At 40.1% G+C, this 15,299-nt stretch overlaps 1 long non-coding RNA gene across 1 annotated transcript; it reads right to left on the bottom strand.

Annotated features, from left to right (window-relative positions):
• Positions 1-3,137: 3,137 nt before the first annotated feature.
• On the bottom strand, positions 3,138-14,842 carry LOC130683205 (uncharacterized). Its single transcript, XR_008996825.1, has 3 exons — positions 14,796-14,842; positions 12,652-12,692; positions 3,138-3,301 (listed from the first exon to the last, which is right to left on the bottom strand). It is a non-coding gene; the product is annotated as an uncharacterized LOC130683205 (long non-coding RNA).
• Positions 14,843-15,299: the final 457 nt, after the last annotated feature.

The raw sequence follows: 15,299 nt of genomic DNA, 5'->3' as shown, positions 1-15,299 counted from the left end.
GATGGCCGTGTTAATGAGGCGAAGGTCTTGGATGAGGCGGAAAGATCCGTTGGTTTTTTAACAGCTAATATGGGGGTATTAAACAGGGAGTGAATGGGTCTGAGGTAATTTTTGTTTAAAAGATTTTGAATGATGGGTTGGAGGCCTATGAGGGCTGAAGTGGTTAGGGGGTATTGGGCCTGACAGATATACTGAGAGGGGTCATGTAATTTGATAGAGGCAGGAGGACATAGAGCCATGGAGAGGCTTGTAATGTCCCAAACTCTGGGATTTACAGGGTGTATGAGGGCGGAACTGGAGCTTTCATTGGGTAGAGGGGGGTTGTCGCCTATGAGGGCCATCAGAAAAGGAGTACTGGGGGCTGTGGGAGTGGATATAGTTATGGAAACATGGAGGAGAGAAAGGATGTCCCGTCCTAGTAAGGGGATGGGATACTGGGGCATAACCAGGAAGGAGTGGGAGAAAGGTATGGGATTGTCTTGGATTGTGCATAAAAAGGGGGGGGTTTTAATGGGAAAATCTGTTTACCTCCTACCCCAACTATAGGAGTAATGGCAGGCGTGGTAGGGCCCCGGTATTCCCGCAAGACTGAGAAGGTGGCTCCTGTGTCTAGGAGGAAGGAGATGGGGCGACCGTCTACTATTAAAGTAACCCTGGGCTCCTGTTTGGTGATCGAAATGGTCGGGCAAGAAGCCCCCAGGCCCCATCAATCTTCTTCTGCCAGCCCCACTACAGTGGGCTTAGGATGGGGGTTGTTCGTCCAGCCTCCCCTTCGGGTGGCTGGGCAATCAGACCCCCAGTGGCCCTTTTTGTGGCATCTGGGGCATGGGGTGGTAGAGTTCTGGGGGAGGGGCATGCCCTTGACCAATATCCTTGTCCACACTTGAAACAAGCTCCTGGGGGGGGCTTGTTTGTAGAGGGGCGCCCAGGTTGTGGTTTTATCAGCTGGGCCAACATTTGGAAATTGGCCTGATCAGCCTTTTGTTTACGGCGTTCTTTCTCCTCCTCCCGGTTATGGAAGACTTTAAAGGCCACTGTTAGGATCTCAGTCTGTGGGGTATCGGGGCCCTGTTCTAACTTTTTGAGTTTAGCTTTAATGTCGGGGTAGCTTTGAGCCAGGAAGTGTGTCATAAGGACATGTCTCCCGTCAGGCGTTTCTGGGTCCAGGCTGGTGTACTGTAATAGGGCTTGAGTGAGTCTGTGTAAGAACTCAGAGGGTGTCTCCTCCCTCCTTTGAATTATGTCTTGGAGCTTTTGAAAATTGACTACTTTACGAGCTGCCTTTTTCAGACCTGCTATTAAGCAGGAGGCAAAAATATCTCGAGAGCGGAGACCCACGGCGGTGTTATAATCCCAGTGTGGGTCTTGTTCGAGGACAGCGGTGGGGCCAGTCCTGTGGGTTTTGGTGGTGTGTGTTTGGGCGAAGTCCCAAACTCGTCTGCACTCTTCAGGAAGGAGGGTATTGGCCAGGAGCATGAAAATGTCATGATGTGTGAGGCTGTATGACTGGAAGGTCCATTGAAACTCCCTGATATATGTCGTGGGATCAGTGGAAAAGAAACCTAGGTATTTCTCCAGTTGGGCTAAATCTCCTAAGGAGAAAGGGACGTGAACGTGCATGATGCCTTCGGATCCTGCTACTTCTCAGAGGGGGGCAATAATTTTGGGAGGCCCTCGGGACCGAGTCTGAGGAGGACTGAAGGGTTCTGGCTCAGTCTGTGGGGGAGAAATAGGTGATGGGGGCAAAGATGGAGGAGGCTCCTGGAAATTAGTTGGAGGGGGGCTGAAAGGCTCAGGCTTGAACTGGAAGGGGGGTGAGGTGGGGGAGGAGATGGTGGTGGAGGGAGGGGGAGGGGCTGTTGTAGTAGAGGAGGGGGAGGCGGCTGCCACGGCGGAGGAGGGCGGAGGGGTTGTAGGAGGGGGAAGGGAGTGAAAGGGAGGCTTTTGTAGGGGAGACGGCTTGAAGACTAGGAGAACTTGGGGGGAGGCGGGGGGAGGAGGCGGAAACCTTCGGTATAGGGAATCTCCTTCCAGTTTTTCAGGCGCTGGCAGTAGTTAAAGAGATCGTGAGTGATGTTAGGATCAAGAGTTCCCCCTGCGGGCCATTGGTTGTTACTGTCTAGGGGGTATGTCGGCCAATCTTGGGAGCAGTATTTACGGAGAAGTTTTGGTTTTATATCAGGCGTCAGGGAGAGGGTGGCTAGATGCTTGAGCAGGCATTCAAGAGGTGAGCTTTCAGGGAGGGATGAGGAGGCTCCCGTGGCTAAAGGACAGAGAAGGAGACAAACAGGGGAAGACGAGCGGAGACCCTCGGACTGGGAGCAGATGGCAAGGAGACAAAGGGCGTCCCCGATGATCCTTGGGGGTCTGCGGAAACTCGTATACGAGTCGGTTTCTTAGGAGGTGTGGGTCGTCACCCAGACTTCTCTAAGAAGGCAGAGTGCTGGAGTCACGAGGTACCTAGTACTAGGGATTTTCAGCGGAAGGAACGGAAGGAGGAGGGGGGGAAGGGAGCATTCTCATCCGCAAGGAGTCACCTCGTTTATGGCTGTTGGAGGGGGGCCTGAGGGTCCCCCGCAGCCGTGAAGGCCTGAGGCGGGGAGAGTTCCCTCCTCGTCCCCGAGCGTCAGGGCCTTGCCGGATGATCACGGTCAATGGCGCTGCAATAGCTCGGGGAAGAGTGGCCCGCTCCGGGGGAAAACTTACCCAAAGGCCAGAGAGGATGGTGAATGTGAGGAGCCAGCGCCGGAAAAAGAGGACGAGGGCAAGCTGCTGCTGGTGTCGGGGGAAGACGGGGCCCAGTTGGGGTGTCCCGTCTCCCGGGTTTCGGCACCAATGAAAGGAAGGAGCGACACACAGCAGCAATTCACCAGAGAATTCTGCTTTATTAGGGAAAGATGCTGGGTTATATAGGAAGGGGCATGGGGTGATTGTGGTGTCACTTCTACGGGGCTGGTGGCTATTGGCCAGGTGCTGGGATTAGGGGGGCGAGGGGTGATTGGGGTTCAGGTGGCGCCGGCGGGAACTGAGGACCCGGAAGAGAAGCAGGAGGTTCGCCATCTTATGGGTGGGGGCCCTTCAGGAATAACTACAGAGCCTGAGCAATTACTCACCATTTGTGGGGTAAAATCGCAATATTTCCAGAATCCTCCGTCCGGCCGTAACCATTTACATATTAATAGATGTTTCTTCCCTGCAGCCTCAGGAACCAGGGGCGGAGAGTAGCTGTTCTCTCCTTCCTTCTGTTGCCTACTTGGTTTAGCATCTGCCAGTTGCAGGGGCTCCACCCATGGAATTGCTCCTGGAAGGGGTTGGGGGTGGGAGTGGGGACAGAAAAGGGAAGTATGTACTGGGTTGGGAGAGATAGGAGAGTGGATGCCAGAAAGGGATGAACAGAGCCAGACCTCTTGTGAGCAATAAATGGGTTTCTTCAAGTTTATCCTTTCCCCAGACTTTTTCAGCTTCACCAGTTTCACTAGTTTATTCAACTGGACCAGGAAGGAACACACTTCCCCCAGAGCTATACCCCTATTCATACTGTTACTCAGAGAAACAACAAGACCACCATTCACTACTAACACCTCAGTTCTGATGTTATTAAGATCAATGATTGCTTAAGTTCAGTGATCTAACAAAGGGATACAGAAAAGCAAAGAAAAGAAGGGGAGAAAAATACTCAACCATGTGTTACTCTTAAAGAGAGACCCTCAAGAGGTTCTAAAATGGGAGACCGTGGAAACTCTCCTGTCAAGGTTAGGTGCCCTTCAGGGACTGTATTCACCTGGGGAGACAATTCTCTAGGTGTCTCTCATATTTCTGCGCTTGTGAGCAGAGCCACTGATGGTGTTTGTTCTCAACAGCTTTGGAAGATAGAGCTGGTGTCTCCCACTAGACAAGGCAGATTTGTCAACCTCCATGGCAAAAATTAGGAAGGTTTGCTCATAGTGCATGAAAAAAGATTCAGGTTTGAAAAACCTGAAAAACCTCAACCTTAATGTGAGGTTCCTTAGCAGTGACAAAAGCTCATCACATGTGCTGCATCTACCTGGGCCTGTCCATTTCCTTTGTGATTTCAGGAACAGACATGAACATGAAGTTTATGCTGTTTTTTTTGTGCTGTGAGTAATAAAGTCCTTTGATCCTCCTCTGATCTGGGAGTCTCATATCTTCTGCCAGCATCCATGAAACTGGCAACATAACTTGTGAGCTTGTAAGTAGGGTAAAACCTCAGAGCCTTCACAATTCTTGACATTCATAAAATCCTGTGTTTGCCTCAATGTAGCACATACTATAATGTTATTCTGTTTAGACCCATTAATATCTACCACAGGTTGTAAACTGTTTGAGAAGAATGTACCAGACAGCTTAGCCTAAGTTGTGTAGTAACAAAGAATCTCAAGTATTTGTGACATCAGGCATTGGAGTATTGATAAATTTAACAATAAACTCTCCAGGAATAAAAGCCTTGGTAGATAGTATTTGGCAGTTTCCATAAGTAAATACTCCCACATTAGCCAATTTTAAGCTACTAATATGGCATCACTTTATACAGGTTTGGGAGGAGATAAGTACAAACCATTTCCCACAAGTCAGTATAAGCCAACTCTAGCACCCTAGTGGCTTTAGCAAAAAAGGCTTCTTTCTTGCTCATGGTACATATTCCTTGCAGTTCAGCTTTGACTCTGCCTAAATTGTCTTGATTCCAGGATATAGACTGAAAGAGCTGCCTTATCGGGGATAGGCCAGTTACTGGTAGAAGGGAAAGACTAAGAGTGGAGCCATAGACTGACTCTTAATGATTCTGTTCAAAATTGACATAGTCACTGCTACTCAGATTTTATTGGACAAAGCAGATCACTCAGACAAGCAAGAGGTAATGGGTTGGGAAATATACTTCTCCTGTTAAGATAGACCCAGTAAGGAGAGACAGCAATTATTTTGATATTAATACAGTCTACAATTGTCTTCTTTCTTCTTGAATCCACTCCACCAAGAGAGTAGTGTTAGGTCAACATAATGTTAAGTCAATGACAAGCCCAAATAAGTGGTAAGAGTTTTAATAACACTAGAAGGGTAGGCTAAAATGTTTGCTGTAACACCTCCAAATATTGTGATTTGAACTTTGTTTTCTTTATCCCCAGTGTCTTCCCAGAGGCTTACACTGCCCTCTCTTTGAAATGCAGTATATCTAATAGTTAGGCCAGTAAAGTCTTACTCAGTATTCCACATTCAACAAAAATCACTTAAACACATGCTTTGGGGCAGGCATTGTTTTAGACTTACAAATAGGTAGCCATATAAAGAAAACAAACTTCTTGCTCTCATTGAACTTAAAATCTATTAGGAGACATATCATGAGCAAATAAGCAAAACGGATATAAAATATGCCATTCTGTGATAAGTTCTATAAAGAAGAATAACAAATATGTAACTAACATTTATAAATCCAATTTTATAAACCACTATGACCCCACAGCAAGAGTACAAAGGGAGGTTCACTATATTGTCTTTGTCTTAATTAGCAATTAAATCTTCTTTTAGCAAAGAGTATGAAGTTGCACAGATTTCGTGACATGTATAAGTTGTGAATTTATGGGAATAACTTTACTGTTTTTTTGTTTTTGTTTTCCTGCTTGTTTTTTGATCACAACTAAACCTTCATTAAATAAATTATTTGTAATATGTTTTCATGACTTTTAAGTGGGTTGTGCTTGAATTTCATTGTTTCTAGTTTTAAGATATTTAAGCAACCTGCTTTTTTGTATATTTTCTATTTCATTTTTCATCTCAAGTTTTTTTTATTTTGGGGGCTCTCCCTTGTACTTTTTCTTTTTTATCATGCCTTCAACCTGTCCTCATTCTCAGTGATCTAAAGAATTAAAAAGTATGTCATTGTATTCAGTATGCTCATAATCTGAATATGTTTTAACCAAAAATATAATAAAGTAAATATAAAAATTAAAATTATTTTCAATCATGTTTTCAAAAAAGTTCTATTTTTTTCTAAAATGTTTAGAATTATCTATTAAAATGAAAGGGAAAATTCAAATTGTGATTAGTGAATATCAAAACTTTAAATTAATATTACAGAAAGAAAGCCAACATTTGAATTTTACTTTTTAAAATTTTAATTAAATCTTACTAAATTTTTGTCAAAGACAGAAACTATTTTCAATTTTACACTTTAAGCCTAATTGTCAATTTAAGGAATTAGTATTATGCTTCATACATTGTTTAGATCTATATATATATATACAAATTAAAGAGTAAATATAAATTGTTTAGCACACAAAATGATCCCCAGGCCCCACAGGCAATTATTTCTGAACCATGAATTGGAGCAGAAAATGATGCAGGGCACTACCGGAAAACTGTATTTCATTACAGAAGAATGTATTGTATTCATGCTTTCTGAGAGAAAGAATTTGAAAATTAGTTTGTCTTTTCTTTCAGGTTCTTCCACTGCTCTTTGAAGTCATGAAGCAACAATACAATCCACAAATCTTCACAGCGTTTGTATAAGACATAGGTTTAAAAATGTGGAAAGACATTTCCCTGAGGCCTGAACAGTGTTACTTTACAAGGTTATGTATTTTGGAGGAGGCGGTGCTGTGCCAGTGCTCAGAAATGATCCTGAGTGACAAAGGGTACCTGTGTATCCTTTAATAAATCTACTTTTGTGTGTTTTTGTAATTTGTGGGCACCTCTGAATCATGGGGCCATGTACTGTCTGGTGGGATATGGTAGAGTCTAGATTTTCTTTTAGATGGAAAATCTTTGGAGAGTTTTGAGCAAAGGAGTGACCTGATCTTAACATCAATTTAAAAAATTCTCTTCCTGAATGCAGCGTGAGGAATGGACTGTAGAACAAAAACAGAAACAGAGAGACCAGTCTGAAGGCTACAGGAATGGTCAGGTGGCCAATGAAAATGGTTTAGACAACAATGAAGGATGTGGGAAGAGTGGCCCAATTCTGGAAATATTTTGAAGGTAAAACCCAAAGGATTTGTTGACTTGCAGCTTCATGTTTTTAAGATTAATTTTCTTTGCTTTGAAATGGGATAATCTTTAAAATTGGGTTTACAGGAAGATTAAATATGATATGTATGTAAAGTTGTTCTTATGATGCCTGGTATATAATAAGTATATAATAAATATTAGTCATTAAATCAATTTTAAGACAATACCTAATAAAAACACTCTCCCAAATATCTTCTTTCATGCCTTTACATTTTGGCACATTCATATTTTTATAATTAAGAACCCATTGATTCTATTCTTTTCCTGGTAAATCTTCCTATCTATTGAGGCGTTGATGACCAAAACACTTTCTAGTCTCAAAGAAATGAAGATAAAATATTGAAAATGGTAGGGGATGGGTTGATGTCTTTGGGACAGGAGATCAGATTCTTCACAAGCAGTTGCCTATTCCACTATGACCTGCTTAATCTGAAACTGAATACTGTGTGTTACAGAAGACCTTTTCATTAGCAGTTCATTAATTTTTAAAAAAAATCTCACCTGTACACATGAGTAGATCCATAAAAATAAGAACTAATCTTGTCAAGAGACTGGTAATGATCTTTACCTGACTGCTTCAGGAAACATCTCCCTTTTCTAATGAGAAAATACTTTGCACTGAACTACAGAGACTTCATGTTGAATAGGGCTTATATATTATACACACCAATAGACTGAGAAATTAGACCTAGACTGCATTAACATTATACATTTTACAGTTAGTTGAGTTGTAAATAATGCTTCATTCCATATTGAAGTTCTGAATATATTCTTCCATCATCATAGAGCTAAAGTTGTCTTTTCAAACAGAGGACAAATTACAAAGCCCATTAAGACCTAAAACTGGTCCCTCTGTTTTAACAGTCCTATCATTAATTATGCAGTTCAAAAGGGATTTGCAGAGTGAAGATAAGTTATCAAAGCATTTAAACTGACATGATAATCAAAATGGTTGCCACAATAGCATTAGCATTATTGATACAGTCATAGCTGGAGACTAGGGAACTTTAAAGTTTGTGACTAACAAAAGCAGCTGGCCCTTTTGGCTAGCAGTTTAATTCAGTTTTGGAAGGAAATCAGAAAGGCTCTAAGTTCTCAGGCAAAAACACCAATAAGACTGCTCTATCTTGTTGAAGGGTTAACTCCATCAACCCATAAAACAGATACAGCATATGCAGAAAAGAAAGAAGATACATTTGAAAAGAATCACCAGTGATGTGTGCGTTAATCTATTTTTAAATGATGTAGGAAATTCTCCTCTGATAATGAAGAATACTGCTTTCTGCATTCCATTGCATTTAATTGTATTAAATATTTCTCCTTAATCATATACATCCTGTGCCTAACTGCATTAAAGCACTAATACTATTTCATAAATGCTGTTCTTTATTTATTTCTTCTACTAGATTGTGAACCATTTATTGAAATAAGGAACACTAAAAAAGGTCCTAATAGATTTATGAGACGTTTAGTTCTGAACATGTTAAGTTTGGAATGCCTATGAAGTAACACCCTGTTTTTCCATATAGATCTTCCAGTTCCACAACATATTTATGTTTCCTTGTATCATGTTGATCACCCATGTAAGATTATTTTATATAATAGGTGTTCAATAAACAGCTGTTGATTGACTTAACCCCTGTTGATTGACTTAACCACTAATGCAAATAGCATTCCTGGATTTTAAGATTACTAAAATTATTTCATTATTTCATTCTGTAACTTAATAAAATTTTCACTCTAACTTCCTGCTTTCAAAGAGATTGTGTGTAATGTCATGAGGTAGGTATCCTCTTAGTATCTAAAAAACTTAATTTTCATTAATAGAATGCTATTTTCACTTCAACTACATCCCATAAAAAAATAAGTATTTCAAGAGCAGTAGTGTTCATGCTAATAAATGTAGTTCCATGTTGAGAAGTGCTGGGTCAAGTTTGTATTCATTCAAACAACTCTCTAAGAAAGAAAAAGAAATAGGGGAGGAAGGGAAGCTGACTCAGTGGGAGGCTGTTAATTAGTAAACATGTTCTGTACACATATTTAGCCATGTGGCTGCTTTTCAAAAAAGCAAAGAAATTTCAGCTGTTTCCTGAAAATATGCTCACTTACACTTCCCTGATAAACAACTGTTTTATCACCTGTGAAAACTGAGGAATTTGCATATTGGAAGAAAGACAAAATGGAAGGGGAATGTGTGTGGGGGAGGTGTCCATGCCTGAGAGTCATCTCAGAAGCAGACTGAAACAGAGAAAACATTTGTGGCTGAGTGCTTGTTCAACAAAAACAAGTAGATGCAAAATCTTCATACCAGAAGGGCACAGTCACGTTTTTTCTTCTTAGAAAATTTGCAAAATCAGAGTTGAGGAGAAAATTTGGGTATGGGTGGGGTGAAAGGTCAGTGACGGTTGTTGACACCCCATTAAGTTCTCCAAGTACATTTAAAATGCACACGTTAATCCAGGACTGTCAGGATCACCAGGACTTGGACTGGTGTCCAGGTCCTTGGCCTTGACCATGTCGCCAAGTTCATGGACTTTTGCTTGTTTGTTCAGTTAATATTTACTAAGTGCATACTAAGCCAAACATTGTTCCAGGTGCTAAGAACACAGGAATGGGGGAAAAAAGGATCAATGTCTCACTCTGAAGGAATTTACACTTTACAGACAATTAACAAATAAGCAAACAAATGATTTTCAGATGGTGATAAGAACCATGAAAAAAACTAAACTAAGGTGATATGATAGACAGTGACCTTGACATTCAGTAGAAAGAAATCCTCTCCTCTGCACGGTATCATACTGGCTCCACTGGGGTGTAACCCATGACAGCCTCTCTGAGGATCACGGACCATTCAAAATCCAAGTCTGTGCAGGGACAGCACAGTCATCCTTATCGAACAATGGCTCTGAAGGCTTCTGACTGTTCCTAGACCTAAGTCGGCTACAAAAAGTTCATGATCCGGAAGAGGAATGGTGTCCAGTAGCTCTGAACTGCTCTGAAATTATAGGTCTCTTTCAGCAGATGTTCTTGACTAAAAAAACTGCTCCCTCTTAGCATGCCCTGATTTCTGTCCTGCTTGATTATTTTTCTTGAGTTCCTTAATGTTGTTGGTATTAAGATTCCATTTAACCTTTAGCCTCAACCCCTTTGTCTCCTGCTGTACCTGGACTACTCTGCCTGCTTTCTACAACAGGGTAAGCTTGCCTAACTGTCTAAGGCTTAACTCTGTCTCGTTGTGACTTAGATGGAACAAGCTGCTGACATGCCCCACAAAGATGACATCCTGGCAGCGCCTGGTTTTTGTTTTCCCTGTGCCAGTACTAGGCTTTCTGCCAACTTACCTATTCTTACAGAGGCTCTAGCAATGCCCTTTAAATCTATACCATCTAGAATATTTTGCCAACTGAAGTTAAGATGTTATGTTGGACACTTGGGAGCAAATAAGATATCTAAACAGTAAGACTGCTACTTGGCAGAGGAAAAATTCTACCAATCATACCAAAAATATCAGCTGTCCAAGAGAGGTACACCAGTGGTGACAAGAATTCCAGCAAAGCAGCAGAAGGGTTGCATATAGTAAGAATCAGTGTTTGCTGGAGCTGCGACGTCAAGTCTGTGCTCCAGAAGTCCAAATGGCTCCAGAGGCTCATGTTTAACTGAAGTTACTTAGGAAAAGGAACTCAGAGCTTTGCAAAAGAAGGCTGGCTGCGTAAAAGAGAAGGAAATGGAGGTATACATAGAAAGATGCAGATAATAGAAAGGATGCTGCCTGAAAGAAAAAAGAAGAGAAAGTAGCTTGTTTAAAGAATTTTTTAGCATTATGAGACTTCGTGGTACTACATGCAGTTGGATGATGTGAGATGCTCATGTGGCCTTCAGATGAACTCCCTTTCCACCTGGTGTACTTGAAAGTGTTTCTCAGCTCCCCAGACAAGTGGCTTTGGAGCAAGGAGCTACATAGCTCTTTGAGGTTACCTGGAACTCCTTGGAAGAGTAAACAGACCCCTGGCCAGTAAGATGTGGGCAGGTATTCCCTTGCTACCTGCACCCATGGGTGCACCTCTCAGACAATTGGCATTTTGATAATGACAGGCAGAGTTTCTTTCTGCCAACCAACAGGCCTAGAGTCTAGATAATCTTATTCAGGACCCTTTGCCACCATATGCTCAAGCATAACATGGAGTTTTTCATGTTAACCTCAGTTTTTCATGAAGAGAACCTCATTGGCCCAAATGGAATTTGGGTGGTTTTTCTCTGGGTTATCCATCCAGTCAGCGGTGTTGAACCCGTGGGGTTGAGAATCTTAAGATCCTCTGCTGCAAACGTGGTAGCCATGGATGTGGACGGACGAAAGATTTTCTTAGATGGAAAGGCAAGACAACGGAGACAATGATTAGCATGCAGATCGAGCAAAGCTGCAAAGGCCAGTTACCATCCACAATTACCAGTGACGTCCCACTTTCCAGGCCAACTGCCATTAAGAATCTAGTGTCTCCAACTTGCAAGAATGCTTGAATTGCCTATTGTTGGTGTGGAACATAGTTCTAAATCTGTCCAGTTTCTAAAGACAGATCAGATTACAGACCTGCTGGAGACAGACATTTTGTAAATCTTGATCTAACATTAGTCTAACATTAGCTAAGCAAGAATTTGTGAAGGAATGGTGATAAGAATATGAATAAAAAATAGTTTACAAGGGGCTCAAAAATGGTGGCAGGCTTCCTTGCACTTGCATAAGCTTGCTCCTCCTCCCGAGAATGTCTTTCCTTCCACCATCTTCTTGGTAAAATCGTATTTGTTCTTCAAGACCTAGATTAACCATCACTTCTTCTGGAAAATCTCTTCTGACATGGCCCACTTTCTTCTCTTTAAGCAAAAACAATCAGTCTCTTCTTGATCAATATAGCTACATGCACCTTGTTCCAGCTTTTATTTCAGCAGTTCTCACATTAACACACACACACACACACACACACACACACACACACACACACACACACACACACATATATATATATATAACACTGTCTGCAATGCAGCTATAAAAGCAGTGTCTTATGTGGGCAAAAGGGCAAAAGCAGTGTCTTATGTGACTGCATATTCCTGGCACCCAGCTCAGTGCCTAGATCAAAGTTGCTGTTCAAGGAGCATTGACTGAATGAGGAAGAATAAAGGGAAGTATATTACTGATTTGGCACAAGTGTAGTCTGAGGAATGTTCCAAATAATGGAACTTTACTACTTTAGCAATCAAAACTTTTAAAATGTTTTATGAAAACAGGTATCTTTATAAATTACCTAAGAGTTTTCTGCCTCATTAAACAAAGTGAAACAATTATTATGAATACTTTCTAATTTATTAAATTATGAATGAATTCTACTGTTCTCTAATATGTCAAGAAATTTTAGTTCAGGCACCACCTCCATCAGAAGGCCTTCTCATGCTATCCCAACAGACTTCACTACATACCATCTTGTATTATTCATAGAACCCCCTTGTATATTGCCTACAATATTTCATGGAAATTGGCTGTTCCTTCACATTACTCCATTACTTCACATGGTGACACATGCTCTGATTTCTCTGTTAGATGGTAGATGGCTTTGGACAGGAGACCATTCTTTTCATTACCAGGGCCAAGCAGAGCATAGTAGGTGTCCAAAAATGTAGACCTGAAATGAATATAGTAATGCCATAGGAGGGTTTTGAAATATGTCAAACTGTTGGCCTTTACATTAAATTATTCCCAGTTTTTTCTATTTGATAGTATTAAAATATTTTTAAATTTCTTGTTTTTTCCTCCCAATTATATGATGTTACTCTATCAGATTAACTATGTAAAAAGCTCTCTCCATCACTTTTATTAATCCAATGATTTCCACATATTTTTCAACACATATCTTGATCAGTAGAAAATATTTGAACCCACTTCTCTACTGAATGAGGGAGAGTAGATTTGTGCACTAAAGTATACACATTTATTTATAAATTGCATACATGTGTTATTGTACAGATATTTTATGTACACTCATAACCTTAAGCAAAAAAAGTAGAAATTAAAAAGAAAGGTTAGATAACAATGAAGTAAATATTTTGAAAGTAAAGTGATATTTTATTGTGTTTATTTATAATATAAAAATTATTTTGCTCTTTATAAGAACATCTTATTTTAGTCTTGGTATAATATTCAGTGATATAATATTTTGAGGGCTTTGGCTCTAGGTTCAATTGACTCAATGCTTAAATGGCTATCAAAAATGAAAAAGATCCTTCAAATGGACAAAGTATATCATTGTCTTTAGTTATTAAAATATGATACTCATTTTTCATTCCCAGGCACCAGTTACACCAAACTCTCTGTTGATATTCAGACAGGAAATTCAGTTTGCCCAGATGTTACCTTGATGTAGGCATTGTGTTAAAAAAAAAAAAAGTTAACAATAAGATTCAAAATTCTTCATTTAGAAGATGTTCAGATGGAGTAGAAAATTCTATTTGAAAAGTTTTATTTGCAACAGTATGGATGGACTTTGAGGGTATTATACTAAGTGAAAATAAGTTAGAGAAAGGCAAATACTGCATGATTTCATCATACGTAGAATCTAAAAAGCAAAACAAACAAAACAAAATAAAAGCTAGACTTATAGATACAGAGAATAGATTGGTGGCTGGTAGAGGGCAGGGGAATTGAGTGGGTGAAATGGGTGAAGAAAATCAAGAAGTACAAACTTTGTTATAAAATAAGCTATGGGGATATAATGTACAGCATGGGGAATACAGTCAAATAACTGTATTAACTTTGGTGACAAATGATAACCAGATTTATTGTCGTGATCATTCGACAATGTATACAAATGTCCAATCGCTGTGTTGTTTGTACACCTGAAACTGATACATTATTGTATGTCTGTTCAAATGAAAATATAAATAAAAAGTTTTTAAATTTGCAACTCAAAGCATTCTTGTGATACCCTTGTATTATTCTTCAGCCACAATATCATCACATATTAGTGTAAAATTCCCAAACAACTATTTTCTAAAGACCTTCTCCATAATGCTTATTTTTCCCAAATATCACTTACTTTATCTACACTATGAAAAAAGTTCCCATTACTTTAATGATACCTAAAGGATAAGTGGGCTTGTTTTTAAATATCTGTCAAATAGTGCTCTATTGGTAGCCTTTTGCCATCAGTGAAAAGGTCAGCAAATTTTAAAGAATTTTTTTGTAAATGAAATGCTTAGTTTGTCTTTAAATTCAACAACTATTTTAAGTACTGAATTTTTAATGACATAACCAGTAAAATTCTCTGTGGTAGGAAATATCACTGTTACTTCACATTACAAAGTCATGTAAATTTTTTACAATCCTTTAAAGGGTCTCATTTTTATGAAATTAGAAACATCAATGTTGATGCACTCCTGGCTTCAATTTCTCTAATGAAAAGCTTGCTAACAATGATGCACTTAAGAGATTTCATATATGAAAATGTTATTTAGAATATTTTCAAAATTTTCAATCCCAGGCAAAGCAGCAACTACATCAAAATGTGTATTTCTCATAAAACATTTTTGAAGGAATGCACAAAGATTCTCTTACTACTGAGAATTTATCTTCTTAAGGAAATTTTTCCTTTAGAAGTGCAAAATTGTGATCATGAATTTCCCTTTCAAAATACAACTAGCAACTACAATCTAAGACATAATAGAATGACCATATATCCACCCAATTCTAACACTACATAAATTGTAATGCTATAAAATGTGTTCAATACCTGTTTCTCAAAGTCTTCAGCAATGTCTTCTATGTATCTTCCAACACTGGTGACAAAGGAATACATGTCAGTTTGTGGCTTATTGCTTCATGTATTATTTCATGATTAATTTTATCTGCTGTTTCTTTGAGGGGATTTTTTAAGTCACTTGCCCATTTCATGAAGGTTAGTTTAGTTAAAACTTAAGGCAGCCCAGGTGAAGCCAAGATGGCGGCATGAGTAGAGCAGCAGAAATCTCCTCCCAAAACCATATATATTTTTGAAAATACAACAAATACAACTATTCCTAAAAGAGAGACCAGAAGATACAGGACAACAGCCAGGCTACATCTACACCTGTGAAAACCCAGCACCTCGCAAAAGGGGTAAAATACAAGCCGCGGGCCAGCAGGACCTGAAGACCCTTCACCCCAGCTCCCAGCAGGAGGAGAGGAGTCGGAGCAGGGAGGGAGAGGGAGCCCAAGACTGCTAAATACCCAGCCCCAGCCATCTGCACCGGAGCGC

Source organism: Manis pentadactyla, chromosome 3 (assembly GCF_030020395.1).
Source record: "Manis pentadactyla isolate mManPen7 chromosome 3, mManPen7.hap1, whole genome shotgun sequence".
Taxonomy (NCBI): domain Eukaryota; kingdom Metazoa; phylum Chordata; class Mammalia; order Pholidota; family Manidae; genus Manis; species Manis pentadactyla.
The sequence above is the reverse complement of the archived record's forward strand: the minus strand, read 5'-3'. Positions and strand labels throughout refer to the sequence as shown.